A 19301-nucleotide genomic window follows, 5' to 3' on the forward strand; every position below is an offset into this window, starting at 1 on the left:
TGTCCTACACCATTGTAGTTCACTTATTGATGCGTAATCCTGACGTTTCAATTTCAAAACATTCAGTGAAACTTGGAATTGTGATTTTACCAGACTAAAGTAGAACGTGAAAATAATGGGCATGTCCTCTTAAATAAGTTGCGTCATTGACTGTACTGAGAGAGTGAGACTGTTCCCCAATCTGCTGATAAAGTTATGTTCCTCACTGCTTTCAGCAGGAAATCTACCGTAATTCGTATGTAGTCAATCTTTAGTTTTGCTCATAGGTCAAATGAAGTATTGCCAGAAATAAAAAATGTAAATGTTTTATCCCACACTGGAAAATGCTGCAGATGAACCAATTGTCTTTGTATGTAAAAATCACTGTGCAGCGTCTGAACAGTTCACCAACTTTCTGAAGTGAGTCAGGGTTTAGGAAAAGTTATATTATTTGAAAAATGTCTCTTCTCTTTTCATTGCATTAGATACAAGAAATAGATGTAAAATCCACTGTATAAATCAAGATAGGAAGTCCTCACAAGAATCATATCAAAAACAACTAGATGGGGAGTCCCCATTATGGCTCAGTGGTTAATGAATCCGACTAGGAACCATGAGGTTGTAGGTTCCCTCCCTGACCTTGCCCAGTGGGTTAAGGATCCGGCGTTGCTGTGAGCTGTGGTGTAGGTCACAGACGAGGCTCGGATCCCTTGTTGCTGTGGCTCTGGTGTGGGCCAGCAGCTACAGCTCCGATTAGACCCCTAGCCTGGGAACCTCCATATGCCGCAGAAGTGGCCCTAGAAATAGCAAAAAGACAAAAAAAAAAAAAACCTAGATGGAATTCAGGTATTTCATTAAATGCTTTTGCAGTGACTTTTCTTGGTTCCAGTGTTTTAAGCCAGTCATGTGAATTAAATTTATTTTTAAGCGTAGGGCTTAAAATAAATCTGGCAGTTGCCTTAGAATAAATTTTCTAAACCCTGCTTGTCCTTTTTTATTACCATTTTTAGGTAGTCTTAGGAATTTTGTTTTTTTCTCAGAGAACTGTGAGCATTATGCTGCTTTCCACTTAGACACATGAAAAAATGCAGCTAAGACAATTCATGAGTGGCACTGATAAGTGGGACTGAAAATCAGTCTAGCAAAGCTACCAGAAATATATGTGAGGCCTGTTTTACTGATCCACAAGGCTATTCTGATTATTGTAACCTATGCGGTGTCTTTTACATTAAGATGGATAGACTCTGTATCAGTGTTTTTGTTTTTTAATAGAAAAATCCTCACCTGTAAAAGAGTAGAATCATAGGACATTAAAGTTCCTTTCCAACTTTAAAATTCTATTGTCTAATTGTTACTAGTCTCTTCAAAAGTATTGTGAATATCTGAGATCACACTTGAAGAATAAGTTAAGATCCTAAGTGCAATTGCAAGCTACTGATTCCATGTATAAATATAAGAATATAATATTATTACACATAATAATAGTAAGTGCTTACCATGTTTTAGGCACTATTTCTTACCTATCTCATTAAAACTTCAAAAGAACTCTGCTATGATTATCTCTACATGGCAGATGGGGAACAGGTACAGAAAGATATGTTACTTGCTCAAGGTCATGACAGGCCCAGATTGGAACAGTGACAGTCTGACTCAGCATCCCCAGTTGTAACTGCTGAGTATGCTAACACTATCCAATCTTAATACAATAACAAGTATTTACATAGCACAGATTTATTTATTTATTTTTTCTTTTTTGTCTTTTTAGGGCAGCAAATAGAGGTTCCCAGGCTAGGGGTCTAATTGGAGCTGTAGCTGCCAGCCTACACCACAGCCACAGCAATGCCAGATCCAAGCTGTGTCTGTGAACTACACCACAGCTCACAACAATGCCAGATCCTTAACCCACTAAGCAAGGACAGGGATCAAACCCACAACCTCATGGTTTCTAGTCAGATTCGTTTCCACTGTGCCATGACAGGAACTCCTACATGGCACAGATTTAAATGATTCCGTATAAAAAAGGGAATTTTAAAATTTGCAATATAATCCCTATGATTACAGTCCCTAGAGAAAGATGTGAAATGATTTTAGCAAAATGTGAATAAAAAGGACCTTGACAAAGTTTAATAACAGCGGCTTGACTAGAGGTTCCCAAACCCCGGATCCAAGAACCAATGGCAGGAGTTCTTCTTGTGGCTCAGCAGCTAACGAAACCAACTAGTATCCATGAGGACGTGGGTTCGATCTCTGGCCTTGCTCAGTGGGTTAAGGATCCGGTGTTGCTGTGAGCTGTGGTATAGGTCACAGACGTGGCTCAGATCTGGCCTTGCTGGGGCTGTGGTGTAGGCCGACAGCCATATAGCTCTGATTAGACTCCTAGCCTGGGAACCTCCATATGCCATGGGTTTGGCCCTAAAAACCAAAAAGAAAGTGAAGTGTACTTTCCTTAAGAAGTAAGTGGTACAATTTTTTTTGATGTTTTCACTTGGAAATTTAAAAATTACAAAATGTGCAACCCATGCAAATATATAAAGTTAGTTATGCTTTAATTTTTCTGGTTTTGGGAATTCAAACATCTGGAAATGTTCAGATGATTCCTAGAACCTAATGAAGCAACTGTGGTGCTGAAAGGATTTGAATCAGGTCTGTTTGGGAGAGAGCATGGAAAAAGTAGAAAGATTGGGGTGTAGACTTGTGTATAGTGAAAGACAGTTAAGTTGAGCATTCTTTTGCTTTTGGTTATTTGGTAGGAAATAGATTCCATTTAATGTTTATGGAATTTATTTCATAAACACTGATGTGGTAGCTAGCTTCCAAGGATGGCCCCCAATGAACCATGTCTCCCAGTATTCATGCCCTGCTGGAGTACCTCCCACATTCAGTCTGGGCTGGGACCTTGTGATCTGCTTTAACTAACAGAATGTAGCAAAAATGGCACTGTGCCAGTATCAAGCCTAAACTTTAGAGTTGGCCTGGCAACTAACAGTTTAGTGCTCTGGGAAGTCCAACTCAAATGAGATCACCATGGTGTGAGGAAACCAGAGTTGACTATCCACATGAAGAGATGAGTTGGAAGAAGACTGAGAAATCCAGCAAAGCTTGAGAACAGAGACTCCAGACTTAAGATTCAAATCGAGTTCATTCCAGCAGCACCTGGCCATTTGATATGCCCCCAGATGACACCATATGCAACACAGACAAACTAATAACTCCTCCAAGCACTGCCCACACATCAGAATCATAAGCATATAATAACATGGTTGTTACTTTGAGCCACTAAGTTTTGGGGTAGTTTCTCAGCAGTTGGATAACAAAAACAGATTTCAGGGGAGAAAAAGTTCATAGCAAAATATGTATATAGACATATATTGAGAGTTACTTTGTACCTTTTTTTTTTTTATCCTTTTAAGGCGTCACCCTTGGCATGTGGAAGTTCTCAGGCTAAAACAGCTGCTGGCCTACACCACAGCCACAGCAGCAGGGGATCCCAGCCGTGTCTGTGACCTAAACCACAGCTCATGGCAATGCCAGATCCTTAACCCTAACCTGCTGAGCGAGGCCAAGGATGGAACCCACGTCCTAAAAGATACGAGTTGGGTTTCTTACCACTAAGCCACAACAGAACTCCCTTTTGTACATTTTAATGTTACCAGTACAAGGAAGGGGTCCACAATGAAATTTTGTAAAAGAATAACAAATTAACTCGTATTTTTTGTCTTTTTTTTTTTTGCTTTTTCACGGCCGCACCTGAAACATATGGAGGTTCCCAGGCTAGGGACTGAATTGGAGCTGTAGCCAGTGGCCCACACCACAGCCACAGCAACGTGGGATCCGAGCCACGTCTACGACCTACACCACAGCTCATGGCAATGCCAGATCTTTAACCCCCTGAGCAAAGCCAGGGATTGAACCCACATCCTCATGGATCCTAGTTGGGTTCATTAACTGCTGGGCCAGGAAGGGAACTCCTGTCTTTCTTTCTTTTCTTTTCTTTTTTTTTTTTTTGGACTTTTTATGGCTGCACCTATGGCATATTGACGTTCCCAGGCTAAGGGTTGATTCAAAGCTGCAGCTGGAGCCTATGCCACAGCAACGTCAGATCTGAGCTGCATTTGCGACCTCTGGATCCTTAACCCACTGATCAAGGCCAGAGATCTAACCCATATCCTCATACATAATAGACTGGTTCTTGGCCTGCTGAGCCAACATGGGAACTCCCTTATTTTTTGTCTTTACTTCAACAAATCTCTGTACAAAAGGAATGTAAAAGCTTTTTAATCAAATTAAGGAACGCGTCCAAATTTTAAAAAACATTATAAAGTTATCATATTTCCATATAAACATTTTCACCTATATTTCTGTATTTTCTCAATGTAGTGCAATTGTCTATTCTGTCTTAAAAACATACCAAAAATTCAGGTAAATACTATAAACTACATATCAATTGTGATTCAGTGTCATAAATTGCATGTAATTTCAAAAATGCATACCACAAATGTGTTAAGAATGTTATGTGGCTAAGTTCCTATAGAAACTGTAGCTAACATTACCAAGAAAGTATGATACTTATGTTTCTTATGATTTTCCAAAAGGACATTCAATTTTTTTTTTAATGTAGAACAGCTTCTCTTGATTCTGAACAACTTTAGTAAACAAAAAGTTGTGAAAATTTAAATTCTGTCTTAAGAGGTTGATTTTAGATGATTACTATTTACCCCAAAGTAGTTTACATGTACATATTCTTCTCCATCTGTGAGGTCAATCAGGAAGAATATGTTCCTTTACCTGGGAGTGCTCTTGAGATCAGCCAAGCTTTCCTTTTCTTTCCACAGAATTTTCAGGCTTGGGAGTCACTGTAGTTGGACGTTTTTACATCGCTCCAGCCTTGGTGCTGCCTAGGCAGAGTAAGGGGTGTGGCATCTATCAAGGTTACCGCAAGGAAAAGTTTAGGGCATGCTGTGAGCACACAGTGCCCTTAAGGGCTTCTCCTGACTCACCCTGGAATGTCTTCCTCTAACATCTGTTTTTTATTTCTTTGAAGCTGCTATTCCATTCAACTGAAAAATACTTGCATTGACCCTAGAAACAGAATGGAGAAATGGAAGGAAATAGATTTCTGTAAAAGTTACTTCTCTGCTCCAGGTTATCACCATCTTGGGGACCCTACTGTTACCGCACTCACAAGCTCAAGCATGTAAATGTCTGATATTACATTTATTCCAAGGACGAGGGCTGTTATGTTTGTGGACCCCCGACATGATGTATGCATGATCGCAGTAAGAGAGGAAAGCCCAGATCAAGGAGATAATAACAGATACACATAGCTGGTCACATACTCTTTTCCATTTTTTGCAAGAGCCTCCTGTCCAAAATTCCCCCTTTTACCCATCAGCCCTCCACTGAGTCCCATTTGTGTGCTTTCTAGCCTACTGCTTTTTAGGTTCTTAGGTCTTCCTCTTTAGGGCCCTTAAATTGGTGAATTACCTTTTTTGGCAATGACAGTCTCTTCACTCAGTATCTACTTCCCCCTCTTTTTTTTTTTTTTTTTTTTAATCACAGCTTTTATCACTCTTCATAGTCTCAACTTTAAGACTTCCACACCAAACACGTGGAAACAAAAAATCTATTTTTTGACATTTCATAATTTTCCCTCCTTTCTATCATTTAAAGACCTCCTGAAATATCTTCCCTAAAAATCTCTGTAACTGGAAGAGAGGAACTAACTCCTCATGTTCACCCATCAACATATAAATATTACCTTTGTACACTCTATATTCTTTCTTAATAACCATGACCCTTTATAAACTTAACTCTTTTTTATCTGCAGACAATGTTAGTACTCTGCTAGTGGGATTTATACATACGCTCTTGTTTATGTATTCTTGTCATTGCTGCTTCATACATTCCCTAGGGCCTAGGCTAGGACTTTAAAAGCAATAATCATGTTTTCCTTTTCATTATAAAAATAGTACATGCTTATTTTTAAGATTTTTGGAAAATATGGAAAAGTAAGAGAACAAAATTCATCCATATTCCCACCACTAGATTACAATCACTATTGATATTTTTGGAGTTTTTCTTTTAACTATTTTTTTTTTCTCCTGCAAAGTTTTGTTTTATACGCTATATGTACAATTCTTACATAGTTTTTTTCAGCCTATATAATGATTTTTATAAGCATATTTACCTTAAAAATAACTTTTAATACCTGTATAATATTCCATTCCAGAAATTTACTGTAATTTATTTAACCATCATTCTGTTGATCCTATAAATATTGCTACTGTAAATACCTTTGTGCATAAACTTTTTCTTTACTTTTTTTTTTTTTTTTGTCTTTTTAGGGCCGCACCCATAGCATAGGGAGATTCCCAGGTTAGGGGTCGAATTGGAGCTATAGCCACTGGCCTACACCAGAGCCACAGCGATGCCAGATCCCAGCAGTGTCTGTGACCTACACCATAGCTCAGGGCAATGACAGATTCTTAACCCACTGATAGAGGAGGTCTGGGATTGAACCTGTGTCCTCATGAATGCTAGGCAGATTCATTTCTGCTTAACCATGACGGGAACTCCCTAAAGCATTTTATTCACTGAAAATTATTTCTTTAGAAATGGTTCTCAGAGGTGGGCTAAAGCATTTTAAACACTTGATATATTTTGCCAAATTGTTTCTCAAATAGCAATGCAAGTTTACACTCCAACTACTGATGTTTATGTCCCTTTTTATCATCCTCTCCTTGGCACTGGATGTTTCATTATTAATATCTTAGCTCATTGTTTTATCAATTTGCCTATATTTGATTACAAGGTTGAGTATATTGCCATATGTTTATTAATTAGTTGTTTTCTTTTTCTATTAATTAATTTGTAATTTGTGCCTATTTGTCAATTGGGCCTTAGAATTTTTCTTTTTGATTTGTATGACCATATATATATATATATATGTGTACATATGTATATATGTATATATATATATATGTATGTCTTAAGGATATAACTTCTGTTTTAGAATTGAAAATTTTTACCTTTTTTATGTAATTTTTTTTCATTATAGCTGGTTTACAGTGTTCGTCAGTTTCCTACTGTACAGCATGGTGACCCATTTACACATACACGTATACATTCTTTTTTCTCACATTATCATGCTCCATCATAAGTGACTAGACATAGTTCCCAGTGCTACCCAGCAGGATCTCATTGCTTATCCATTCCAAAGGTAATAGTCTGCATCTATTAACCTCAAGTTCCCAATCCATCCTACTCCCTCCCCCTCCCCCTTGGCAACCACAAGTCTATTCTCCAAGTCCATGATTTTCTTTTCTGTGGAAAGATTCATTTGTGCCATATATTAGATTCCAGATATAAGTGATTTCATATGGTATTTGTCTCTGTCTTTCTGACTTACTTCACTGAGTATGAGAGTCTCTAGTTCCATCCATGTTGCTGCAAATGGCATTATTTTGTCCTTTTTTAATGGCCGAATAGTATTCCATTGTGTATATATATCCCATTGTTCTAATCCAATCATCTGTCACTGGACATTTAGGTTTTTTCCATGTCTTGTCTATTGTGAATAGAGTTGCAATGAACATGCGGGTGCATGTGTCTTTTTTAAGGCAAGTTTTGTCTGGATAGATACCCAAGAGTGGAATCTCTGGGTCATATGGTAGTTCTATGTATAGATTTCTAAGGTATTTCCATACTGTTCTCCATAGTGGTTGTACCAGCTTACATTCCCACCAACAGTGTAGGAGTGTTCCCTTTTCTCCACACCCCCTCCAGCATTTGTTATTTGTGGACTCATTAATGATGGCCATTCTGACTGGCGTGAGGTGGTATCTCATAGTAGTTTTGATTTGCATTTCTCTAATAATCAGTGATGTTGAGCATTTTTTCATGTGCTTGTTGGCCATCTGAATTTTACCTTTTTTAATTTAAACATTTTGAATGTTTTTGACAATTAAATACATACTTAAAAATTCTATGAAATCTATGATTTTTTAAAAGAATTCCTTTTATTATTTTTATGTTCAGAAAGTCCTCCTATCTTCCAAACATTTGATATATATTTCTATTTTCTTCTGTGTCCTTTCCCCCACCCTGTCATGGCTTGCTTTCTATATATTAAAAAAAAATTTTTTTATTATAGTTGATTTGCAATGTTCTGTCAATTTCTGCTATATCTATATATATATTTTTAAATTCTAATTGATATGCATTTTGATATATTGAATAAGATGAGAATCTAATTGTATTTTCTCAGATTGCTGAACAATTCTGTTAACACAGTTTATTAAATAAGCTTGCCTTTCCTTATTGATTATGTTATTCATTATCCCACATTGATTACAATATCTAATTATATTTATTCCTGAACTATTGTATTTCATTGTAGATATAGTAATTCTACCAGTATAATAATGTAACTATTGTTATGTGGTGCATTTAATAGCCCAGAAAAGCTGCTTTTCCTTTGTTACTTTTCTTTTAAAATAATTCTTTTAACAGCTACTCTTATATATGATTTTTAGAATAATTTTTCAAGTACCTCCTCACTCTACACTCCTTTCTATTACTATTTTAACTGAAAATACTTTAAATTTATAGCAATTTGGAAAGATCTTTATAACAGTCCATCTTCTAGTTCAAAAATCAGTAACTTTGGATTTCCTGTCATGGCTCAGTGGTAACGAACTCGACGAGTATCCATGAGGATGTGGATTCCACCCCTGGTCTTACTTAGTGGTAAGGTGGAGTTTCCGTGAGCTATGGTATAGGTCACAGAGGCAGCTTGGATCCCATGTTGTTGTGGCTGTGGTGTAGGTCATGCCAGGTAGATTTGGTAGATTTGACCCCTAGCTCAGGAACTTCCATATGTCGTGGATGAGGCCCTAAGAAGACCAAAAAAAAAAAGTAACTTTTAGGAGTTCCTGTCGTGGCGCAGTGGTTAAGGAATCCGACTAGGAACCATGAGGTTGCGGGTTCGGTCCCTGCCCTTGCTCAGTGGGTTAACGATCCGGCGTTGCCGTGAGCTGTGGTGTAGGTTGCAGAGCTGTGGTGTAGGTTGCAGATGCCGCTCAGATCCCGCGTTGCTGTGGCTCTGGCGTAGGCCGGTGGCTACAGCTCCGATTCAACCCCTAGCCTGGGAACCTCCATATGCCGCGGGAGCGGCCCAAGAAATAGTAACAACAAAAGACAAAAAAAAAAAAAAAAAAAGTAACTTTTATTTGTTCAAAAAATTTAAAAAGATTTCTAAACAGAGTTTCACAGATTTTATCACCTAAGCAACACAATTTGTCACTGGAATTTTTTCTGGATATTCTAAAATTTTGGTTACTTAGTGAATAGGAACTGCATTCTGTACAAAGGCATATTATTGAATTTGATATATTTAATGTCTTTTACCAAGTCTTTTTGCTGAATTGCTGTAGGGCTTTTAAAATTTTCTTAATTGTTTTGAAACTCTTCTTTTTTTTTTTTTTTTTTTTTTGCTATTTTAGGGCCATACCCTCTGCATATGGAGGTTCCTAGGCTAGGGATTGAATCGGAGCTGTAGCCACTGGCCTATGCCACAGCCACAGCAACGCCAGATCTGAGCTGTGTCTTCGACCTACACCACAGCTCATTGACAATGCTGGATCCTTAACCCACTGAGCGAGGCCAGGGATCAAATCCGCATCCTCATGGATCCCAATCGGGTTTGTTAACTACTGAGCCATGAAAGGAACTCCTGTTTTGAAACTCTTAAATATATATTGATAACTACCATATTTCATTGAGTGTATGACATAATCGATTGTAAGATACACAGTAATTTTACATGCTACTGAAAGGAGGGAGCACTAACAAACTCTGGAAAACCATTGCTTCTGAGATGTATCTAAATTTTAGAAAGGTTAAAATGAGAAAAAAATACAAATTATAGATTTCTGAATAATGATGATTGGGCTTCTTTCTCACCAATTTCAGGTCTCACATCCATTTCAGGTCTCTGTGTCTTAGCCAGAGCAATAGAGGTAGATGACAGGCATCCTTGCTCTTTGCCAATTTGCCACAGAGATAATTCATCTTTAAGTGCAATGTTAACTTTCAACTGAAATAAATACTCATATTTATCACTTTGAGACAGTATAAAAAGATACCAGTGTACTGGCATCAGTCAAATCTAATTTCTTATTTGCTACATTTACTTTTATTTGCTTATCATTTTTCTTAAATTGTGTCACTTTTTAAATGTAAATTTAAAAGTAAATTAGTTTAAGATTAAGAAGGAAATCTTACATCATTATACAGGATGGAAAAAGAAAATCATTTCCCATAAATAGAAGGTAACCATAGCTTTTTAAAAAAAATAACACAAAACAAGGTTATAAGTACTCTGTTTATGTACTGTTGCTTGCTTAAGACTCTGAGCATAATGCTAACTTTTTTTTTTTAAACTATATTAGTAAATATTAAAGATACATGCAAGACCGAAACTTGGAAGTAATCAGATTACAAAGAGAATTGAAATAGTGTAATGTTCTCACTATAGTTAAAACTGTCTGAGTCACAGGTGAAAGAGTCTCTCCAATCAGTTTTTGAAACTTTGCTAGGAATGTATTTCATATTTTATCAAATGCATATATGGCATATGCATTTGGTATATGTTGAAGTTATTTTATAGCTTTTGTTTTATTTAAGCTAATGACTGATATTTGTATCCTATAAATAAGTTGTTATTATTATGTTACCCTGTAGCATAATCCTGGTGTAAACACACGCACACACACACACACACACACACACACACACACACACACACACACACATTCATTCTAAGATATAACGAATCCTATTTTCTAACAGTTTATTTAGGATTTTCCCGTTAGTATTTACAACTGTATTGCCAGGATTTTAGGGATTTTGTTAGAGTTGTTACAGTACAGAGAAATCAACTTGAGCCTATTTAAGCAAGAGAAGAAAGTCTAGTTGGACATCAAGGGGGCTGAAACCAGAGTTGAGAAGCGTAGATGACCCACTGATACACTCTCAGACTCACCATCTCTGCTTCTTGCAGGCCTACTTTATTCTTTTCCCTATGTCCACGAACTGATTTTTTTCCTACGTCTCCTTCATAAAGCCAAATATAGCAACTTTGGAATCATATACATACAATGAATTTAAGAACTAACAGAGTTTGAGAAGTATCCCTTGTTCCAATCCGTAAATTTTATATAATTAATTTTTGAACAGTTAATACATACATCTAACATATAAATCCAACAGATACAATATGGTACACAATAAAAAGTAATTTTTCCTCTCACCTCTGTCCACAAGCTACTTATTCCTTCACACAAAAGGCAATAGCTGGAGTTCTCCTGTGGTGCAGCAGGTTAAGAATTTGATGTTGTCACTGCAGCAGCATGGTAACTGCTGTGTCACAGGTTTGATCCCTGGCCCTGGAACTTCCATGGGCGTGGCCAAAAAAGAAAAAAAAAAAAAAAGGCAATGGCTATTCAGTGTCTTGACTCTTCTATTTTTGTCTTTTTACCTCGGTACCTGCAGTATATGGAAATTCTCAGGCTAGAGGTCAAATCGGAGGTGCAGATGCCTGTCTATACCACAGCTACAGCAACACCAGATTGGAGTTGTATCTTTGACTTATGTTGCGGCTTGTGGCAATGCCAGATCCTTAACCCACTTAGCTAGGCCAAGGATCAAATCCACATCCTCAAGGACACAATGTCTGGTTCTTAACCCACTGAGCCACAACAGTAACTCCAGGAATAATTTTTTTTCTTTCTTTTTTTCTTTTTTGGCTGCCTTATAGCAAGTGGAGTTCCCCGGCCAGGGATCAGATCTGAGCCATAGTTTCGACCTACACTGCAGCAGCACTGTATCCTTAACTCACTGGGGGGGGGGGGGGGAATCAAACCTGCGACCCAACACTCCAGAGATGCCACAGATCCCATTGCACCACAATGGGAACTCTTGAATTCTTTCCATAAGTGCTCAATCATTCATCCAAGCTAGGGGTCAAATCGGAGCTTCAGCTGCCAGCCTATACCACAGCCACAGCAACACCAGATTTGAGACTCATCTGCAACCCACCTTGCAGCTCAAGGCAATGCTGGATCCTTAACCTACTGACTGAGGCCAGGGAAAGAAACTGCATCCTCGGGTTTTTAACCTCCCTAGCCACAACGGGAAATCCTGTATTTTAAATTTCTGTATTTGCTTCTAGTCCTTGTAGAGAATCTGTTTTCTTGTATTTTAATTTTTACTCATTTTTGAATGACCTAAAGTAAAACCTTAAATTATTTTATTTTTTCTCCCAGTTTTATTAAAGGAGATTTCTTTCTTTTTCTTTACTTTTTTTTTTTTTTTTGCCATGTCTGTGGCATGTGGAAGTTCCCAGGCCAGGGACTGAATCCACACCATAGCAGCAACCCAGCCCATTGCAGTGACAATGCCGAATCCTTAACCCAATGCACCACAAGAGAACTTCTCTTCTAGGTTTATTGACATGTAGTTGACATACAGCACTGTACAAGTTTAAGATGTGCAGGTAATGATCTGATTTCCATTCATCATGAAATGGTTACAATAAGTGAAACTCCGTCTCATCTAGTATAGATATAAAGTTAAAAAAACAGAAAATAATTTTTTCTTGTGATGAGAGCTCAGGATTTCCTCAAAACCTTAAGAACATGCAGTAGTGTTAATTACATTTATCATGTCATACATTACATTCCTAGTATTTACTTATCTTATAGATGCAAGTCTATACCTTTTGACTGCCTTCATCCAATTCAACCCCTGCCTCTGGTAAACCACAAATTTGATCTCTTTTTTCAATGATTTCATTGGTTGATTCACTGGTTGGTTGGTTTTTGAAGTATACTTAACCTGTGATCCTGTTACAAAAAATAGTGATTCAATATTTTTATTCATTTCTAACTGATCCCCATGGTAAATCTAGTTAGGATATGACACCATAAAAAGATATTACATTGTTATTGACTATATTCCCCACACTATACATTTCATACCATGACTCACTTAAAATGTTAAATAATTTTTTTTTCCTTTTTGTCGTTTAAGGGCCGCACCCGAGGGACATGGAGGTTCCCATGCTAGGGGTTAAATCGGAGCTGCAGCCACTGGCCTACACCATGGCCACAGCAACTCGGGCTCCGAGCTGCATCTGCGACCCACACCACAGTTCACGGCAACTCCAGATCCCCAACCCACTGAGCTAGGTCAGGGATCGAACCCTTGGGTTTGCTAACCACTGAGCCTAAGGGAACTCCAAAAAAAACCTTAAATAGTTTTAAAATGAAGACTATTTAAGTGAGATTTAGTATATCTTTAAGAGTGATTGTTGTCTTCACATATCAATGAGAACATGGATAGATATTGTATTTTAGGTTCATAAATCGTTGTCCTAAAAATTCATTAGATTTATTTCACTATCTCTTTTAGACTTAGTGCTACGGAAAAAATAAAAGACCAACCTGTGTTTTGCTACTTTATGGTCAACATTTTCTTGCTTAGTTCTTGCAGGATTCTTTGTATATTTCTGAAACTCAAAAATTGCACTGGAATAATCTTAAGGATGGATCTCCTATAATTTTTTTTCTGAAAGAAGGAACTCTTAAAGAAAGACTCAGGTCTTTCTTCACCTTACTGAAATTTTCTTATGTATTATTTTATTTCATATGCTCCATTTATCTCATTTTCTTCTTTCGGAGCATCTATTATTAATTAATACTTAGGATCTCATCTTTGTCTTCCTTATCTCTTTTTATTTTTCTTTGCTCTTTTCTGATACACTGATATGATTTGCTGCAATGAGAAGTCTGCTATACATGGCCTCCAGAATGGATTTTGTTACTGCATTTAAAAATTTCGTTTTCCTTAAAGACTTTTTAGCCTATTTTCTTTTCACCTCAATCTGTTTTTATCTCATCTCAGTCTGTATTTTTTTATCCTATTCTCTCTTTTTAATACGTTGTTTATATTTCATAGGCGTGATCTTTTTTATTTTTTTGCTTTTTAGGGCCATGCCTACGGCATATGGAAGTTCCCAGGCCAGGTGTGGAATCAGAGCTGCAGCTATCAGCCTATACCATAGCCACAGCAACGCAGGGTCCTTGCTGTGTCTGTGACCTACACCACAGCTCATGGCAATGCTGGATCCTTAACCTACTGGGTGAGGCCATGGATTGAATCTGAGTCCTCATGGATACTAGTTCATAACCCACTGAACCACAATGGGAACTCCTGGCATGATTTTTAAAAAGGTATATCTAGTAAAAGGCACAAATCTTAAGTGTATAACTCAATGGAGTTTATATACATTTACGTGTATGTATGTTTACTGTGTGGACACCAGCACATCGTTTTAGAACACTTTCAACATTCCCAAATATTTCCTCATTCCCCCTCCCCATAAATAGCTCACGAAGTTTAATTTATATTTGATTCCTATAACCATAGTTTAGTTCTACATGATTTAGAATTTCATAAAGATGAAATCATATAGTATGTAGTTTCTTTGTTTTTTATAGATTTGGGGGGCATTTTTTATTGTACTAAATAAATATATTTACTTATTAAATTAATTTATTTAATATATATAACAAAATTTACCATTTTAACCACTTTAAGTATACAGAAAAGTAGTATTAAATATACTCACATTGCAGAATATTCATCACCATCATCCATCTCCAAAACATCTCATTTTCTCAAACTGAAATCCTATACCCACTAAACACCAATTTCCCATACACCCCTTCCCTCTGCCCCTGGCAACCAGTAATCTACTTTTCATCCCTATGAATTTGGTACTATTTATAGTACATGAATGAAATACTATTTCAGGTACCTCAAATAAGTGTAATCATACAGTATCTACTTTTTCCTTTCTTTTCTTTTTTTTTTTTTTTTTGGCCATACCCACAATATGTGGAAGATCCTGGGCCAGGGATCAAACCCATGCCACAGTAGCAACTCACTGCTGCAGTGATGATGCCAGATCCTGCATGGAAAAAAGAACCGTGATATCTATCTTTTTGTCTCTGGCTTATTTTGCTTAGCATAATATCTTTAAGTTCCTCCATGCTATGGCATGTGTAAGAATTTCCTTCCTTTTTAAGGCTGAATAGTTTTCCATTGTACGTAAATACCACATTTTCTTCATTCATTCATCCATTGATGGACATGTATTTTTTTTAAAAAAATCTTCCTAAAATTTCTTCCCATTCCTGTAGTAAATATTAAAGAATTTTTTTAAGTTCTTAGATTATTTTTCTTGTCTTATAATGCAGAAATTTATTCCATAGTTCTCATTCCCTACCCCACCCCCACAGTCTCAACTTTGAGTTGGGAGAAAAATTTCTAGGCCCAGAGTTGAAAACAGATGCTGTGCAGAGTGTTGCTTTTTAGTTCTTTCACCATCTAGCTTAGGTACTGATGGATTCTCCTACTCTAATATTCTTCTGTGAATTGATATGCACATGCCTTATTCTAGTTGTTACTGCTTAGCAAGTATTTCTTTTGTGAAGCTCTTTTGAAATGAAGTAGAATCACTTCCCAATTCTCTATTAGAAAGAGGATGTTTAACCGAGAGAATTTAACTATTTACTCTTCTTTAAGGACATTGAATGGTAAGTGACAACTTTACCCCTCCCCCGAGCTTTCAGTGCTTTTAGGGCTCCTCTATCTCTACCTCTACCTGAAACTCTTTTTTTTTTTTTTCATAATTGTTCAATTAAATTTTTCTTTTTTTCCTAATTTTTTCTTCCAGTATATCAAGATATAATTAATACACAGCACTGTATAAGATTAAGGTGTTACTTTACCTGAAATTCTTTACTTTTGAGAGGACTACCTCTTCCAAGGTCTTATTCTCTTATTTTAAGCTTTATTGTGTACTGGGCTTGTAGAATCTGAGCTGGTGGAGAGGGGATGTTATTGACAAGAAGGGTCACTGTGACCATTCAGAAATCTGTTTCCACACAGTGAAGGCCGTGGTTGCTTAGCTTTCTTATTAGTGAAGCTCTGTGTTCCCAAACCATGGGCAGTGAAGGGAATCAAGGCGAGGCATGATGCAGAGTTCTTTCTACATCATTCACAACTATGCTTTCCTCATTCAAAAGATGCTGTATGCCTCAGACATTCATTCTGTTTCTTAATTTGGCACGAACCAAAAATTTAATAATAGAAATACCTCCAGGATTCTTCTTTATGACTTTTATCCTTTACCTCAGGGGTGACTGTCCATTTTCATCTTTTTGTACTACTTCATAAATATTTAATGGAAGTTGGGAGATGAACCATTTTTTCCTGAATTCCAGTTTCTTAATGCAACTGGGCAACTGGCTTATTTTTCTGTTGAGCCACCAGTAACTAAAGTCTTCCAGTAAGGTTTAGGCAAAGATCAAGAGCATTCATAGATGAGAAAAGATGAACCAGCCTTTTAAGAGTCACGTGAGTGATTACTCCAAAACACCAGAACCCCTTAGTGGTAGCTAGGCCTCCTTCACCACTTGGACCAGTGCAGGCTTCAGGGTGTGCCCAGGCAGCTTGTACCCCACTTTGTTAACTAGCACCCCTGCGTGTGGCTCCCTCCCCTCACCTGGCGTGTGGAATGAGGCCTTGTGCTCCTACGGCACCCAGGGGATTCAGAGGGTATAAGCGGCGCTTTGTGAACACCTTCTGGATCTGGACTCCAGTCATCACAATTCCTTTGTAAAGGTTCTTCAGGTGGGGGTTATCATCTCTAATCTCTTCCTTTGGAACACACTGTGTCACCTCCAAGATGCAACTTCCAGCACATCCTTCAGAAGCCCTGAATGCCCTATAGTTTTTTGCTACCTCCACCAATTTTTGGCTCTTCTGCTGCAAGTTCTCAGTATCTGCCAAAGCTTGCTTATATTTTCCCGTGGTCTCTCTTAGCTGCTCTTCCACCTTGACCTTCTCCTCCATGAGTGTCTTCTCTGTAGAGGGAAGATCTGTCTTCTGTTCATTCTGACCCATACCCTCGTCCGAGTTCTGGCCACTGTTCTTTTGTTTTGTAACTGAGAGACACCACTAAAGCCAGGAAGCTGCGCTATGCCAGGCTAACGCACAGAGCCACGGTCACTGCTGCAACCATCAGCACTGCATGCACACCGAGAGATGAACTATTAAATGCCGTTGTTACTCAGCCATCCCTGAAGTGTAGGTCCAAGATTGTTTAATTTACTTTATACAACCTGGGTGTTATAAGACGCCCAAAGAAGAGTCTCTTCCTCACTGGCTTGATACCTTATGTATAATATTAAAATAATCTCTTTGGTTAAGTACTTGCCGTTCTCAAGAGCCTAATAAAAAGCGAATATTCTCCAAAGGGGTGAAACAGGTCGGTATCATCTTGGTTTGATAACTTTAAGTCATCAAGCAAAGTACTCTGGCAGTAAGGGAGTAAGGCACAAAAACTGGTAACAGACCATGTTGCATTTTCCAGTATTCAGACAAGTACTTTAAATCAGAAGAGCAGAAACACTTTTACTGTTCTGAGCTTCCCATAATGCCCCCAGGCAATCCTGGAAAAGTCCTCAGTATTTCTTATCTAGAATATCTCGCCTATCTTACAAGCATGAAGGAGAAGAACTGGAAAGCACCATCTGAGACGCTACTGCTGATCAACCCAGGCTCTTTACTGTAAACTGGTGGCTTTCTATTTTTGTTTTGTTTTGTTTTTACTGATGCAAATCTCAGTTGTTATGACATCTTATGACACAGTCCAATAAGAAAAACAGATAAAAGTGGGCTGCTGTAGTAATTGAAGCAGGGAGTAGTACCAGGGTGTCCACCCTCTCTCCACTACTTTTGGCTGGGAAAAGGCTCCATGGAATGTGTAGAGTTCTGAGTAGCATAATTTCTAAATCACTATCCTAGACATCACTAAAGGATGTTTGTGCAAACTACCCACTGAAGAAGAGTATGAGAAAGGGCATCAAGACATCTCAGCATAACTAGAATGCTTGAGCTCTGACTTTGTGTATTATTTTAAGAATGCATTCAATTGGGATTGTCTATACTTAGCACTCTTACTCCCTCCCTACTCAGGCAACAACTACTGAGGGAGTTCCACTGGGCCATGCGATCATCAAGACATTACTCTTCCATTTCATTTTATATTTCTTTACAAACACCTTTAAACATTTTTTTTCTTACATCTAATATCAGGATGTGGCTTTCAATTCCAACCAAATTAGAGTACATACACTATGGCCCATCTCACCTGTTGATTACAGTTAAAACTCTGGACAAAAAAAACACAAAAATAATCACCTGAGGACCCTTAAGAGTAAATGAAATCAGGTGCATTGTGGAGTGGAGTCAAAAGTTGAAGATGCAACACATCTGAGAATGAGTTTTCCATTTTTTTCTCCTCTTTTCTCCTGTGGCTTTTCTCCAGGTACAGGCCCCAGGTGCAGAACTGTTCAGTAGCAGTATTGCAGGCACTCTGAAACTCTATACAAAACCTCACCTTTTTGAACAGAATTGGGAAAGGGGGCCTCTGCAGGGCAGAGAGTGTGGGTGGAATCCTGGTGAGAAGCAAGCTGAAGAAAAAGATGTCTCAAAATTGTGTATGAGGAGTTCCCGTTGTGACCCAGTGGAAAACAAACCTGACTAGTATCCATGAGAACGTGGGTTTGATCCTTGGCCCCTCTCAGTGGGTTAAAGGATCCAGCGTTGCTGTGAGCTGTGATGTAGGTTGCAGACTTGGCTCGGATCCTGCATGGCTGTGGCTGTAGTGTAGGCCAGCAGCTATAGCTCCTATTTGACCTCTGGCCTGCAAACTTCCATATGCCATGGGTGTGGATCTAAAAAGCAAAAAACAACAAACTGTGTAAGAAACTAGACAAGTCCCTAGCTTACCCTTGAGCTGCATATGCATGGGACAGGCTCAAAGCAGCACAGCAAAAGCTTTGAGAATTGAGCTAAGATTTAAACCACCAACCAGGTCTTAGACTAACCACTCAGAGGTGTGTATGGTCGAACAGACCCAAAGTAGCATCAACAAAGTTAGGAAATTGAACTAGAATTGGAACCACGGCCCCCAGAAAGTGATTTTTGTTGTTATTGTTCTAACAATCTATTTACTATATATTTATTTCTACACAGAAACACCCTTCCCCCCCACACACATACACACACTGAGGAGGTTATCTGGTGTGTGTCACAACCTGGGGCCTGGAGTCTGAAATATGAGTTACCCTCCTCCCTCATTTTCTGGCTTAGATCAGGGCATAGACCAGACAGAACTGGCATGTTCT

The 19301-nt window shown here is 38.1% G+C and overlaps 1 pseudogene; it reads right to left on the minus strand.

Annotated features, from left to right (window-relative positions):
- Positions 14538-18348, minus strand: LOC100620187 (annotated as a pseudogene).

Source organism: Sus scrofa, chromosome 6, assembly GCF_000003025.6.
Source record: "Sus scrofa isolate TJ Tabasco breed Duroc chromosome 6, Sscrofa11.1, whole genome shotgun sequence".
In the NCBI taxonomy this organism is placed as follows: domain Eukaryota; kingdom Metazoa; phylum Chordata; class Mammalia; order Artiodactyla; family Suidae; genus Sus; species Sus scrofa.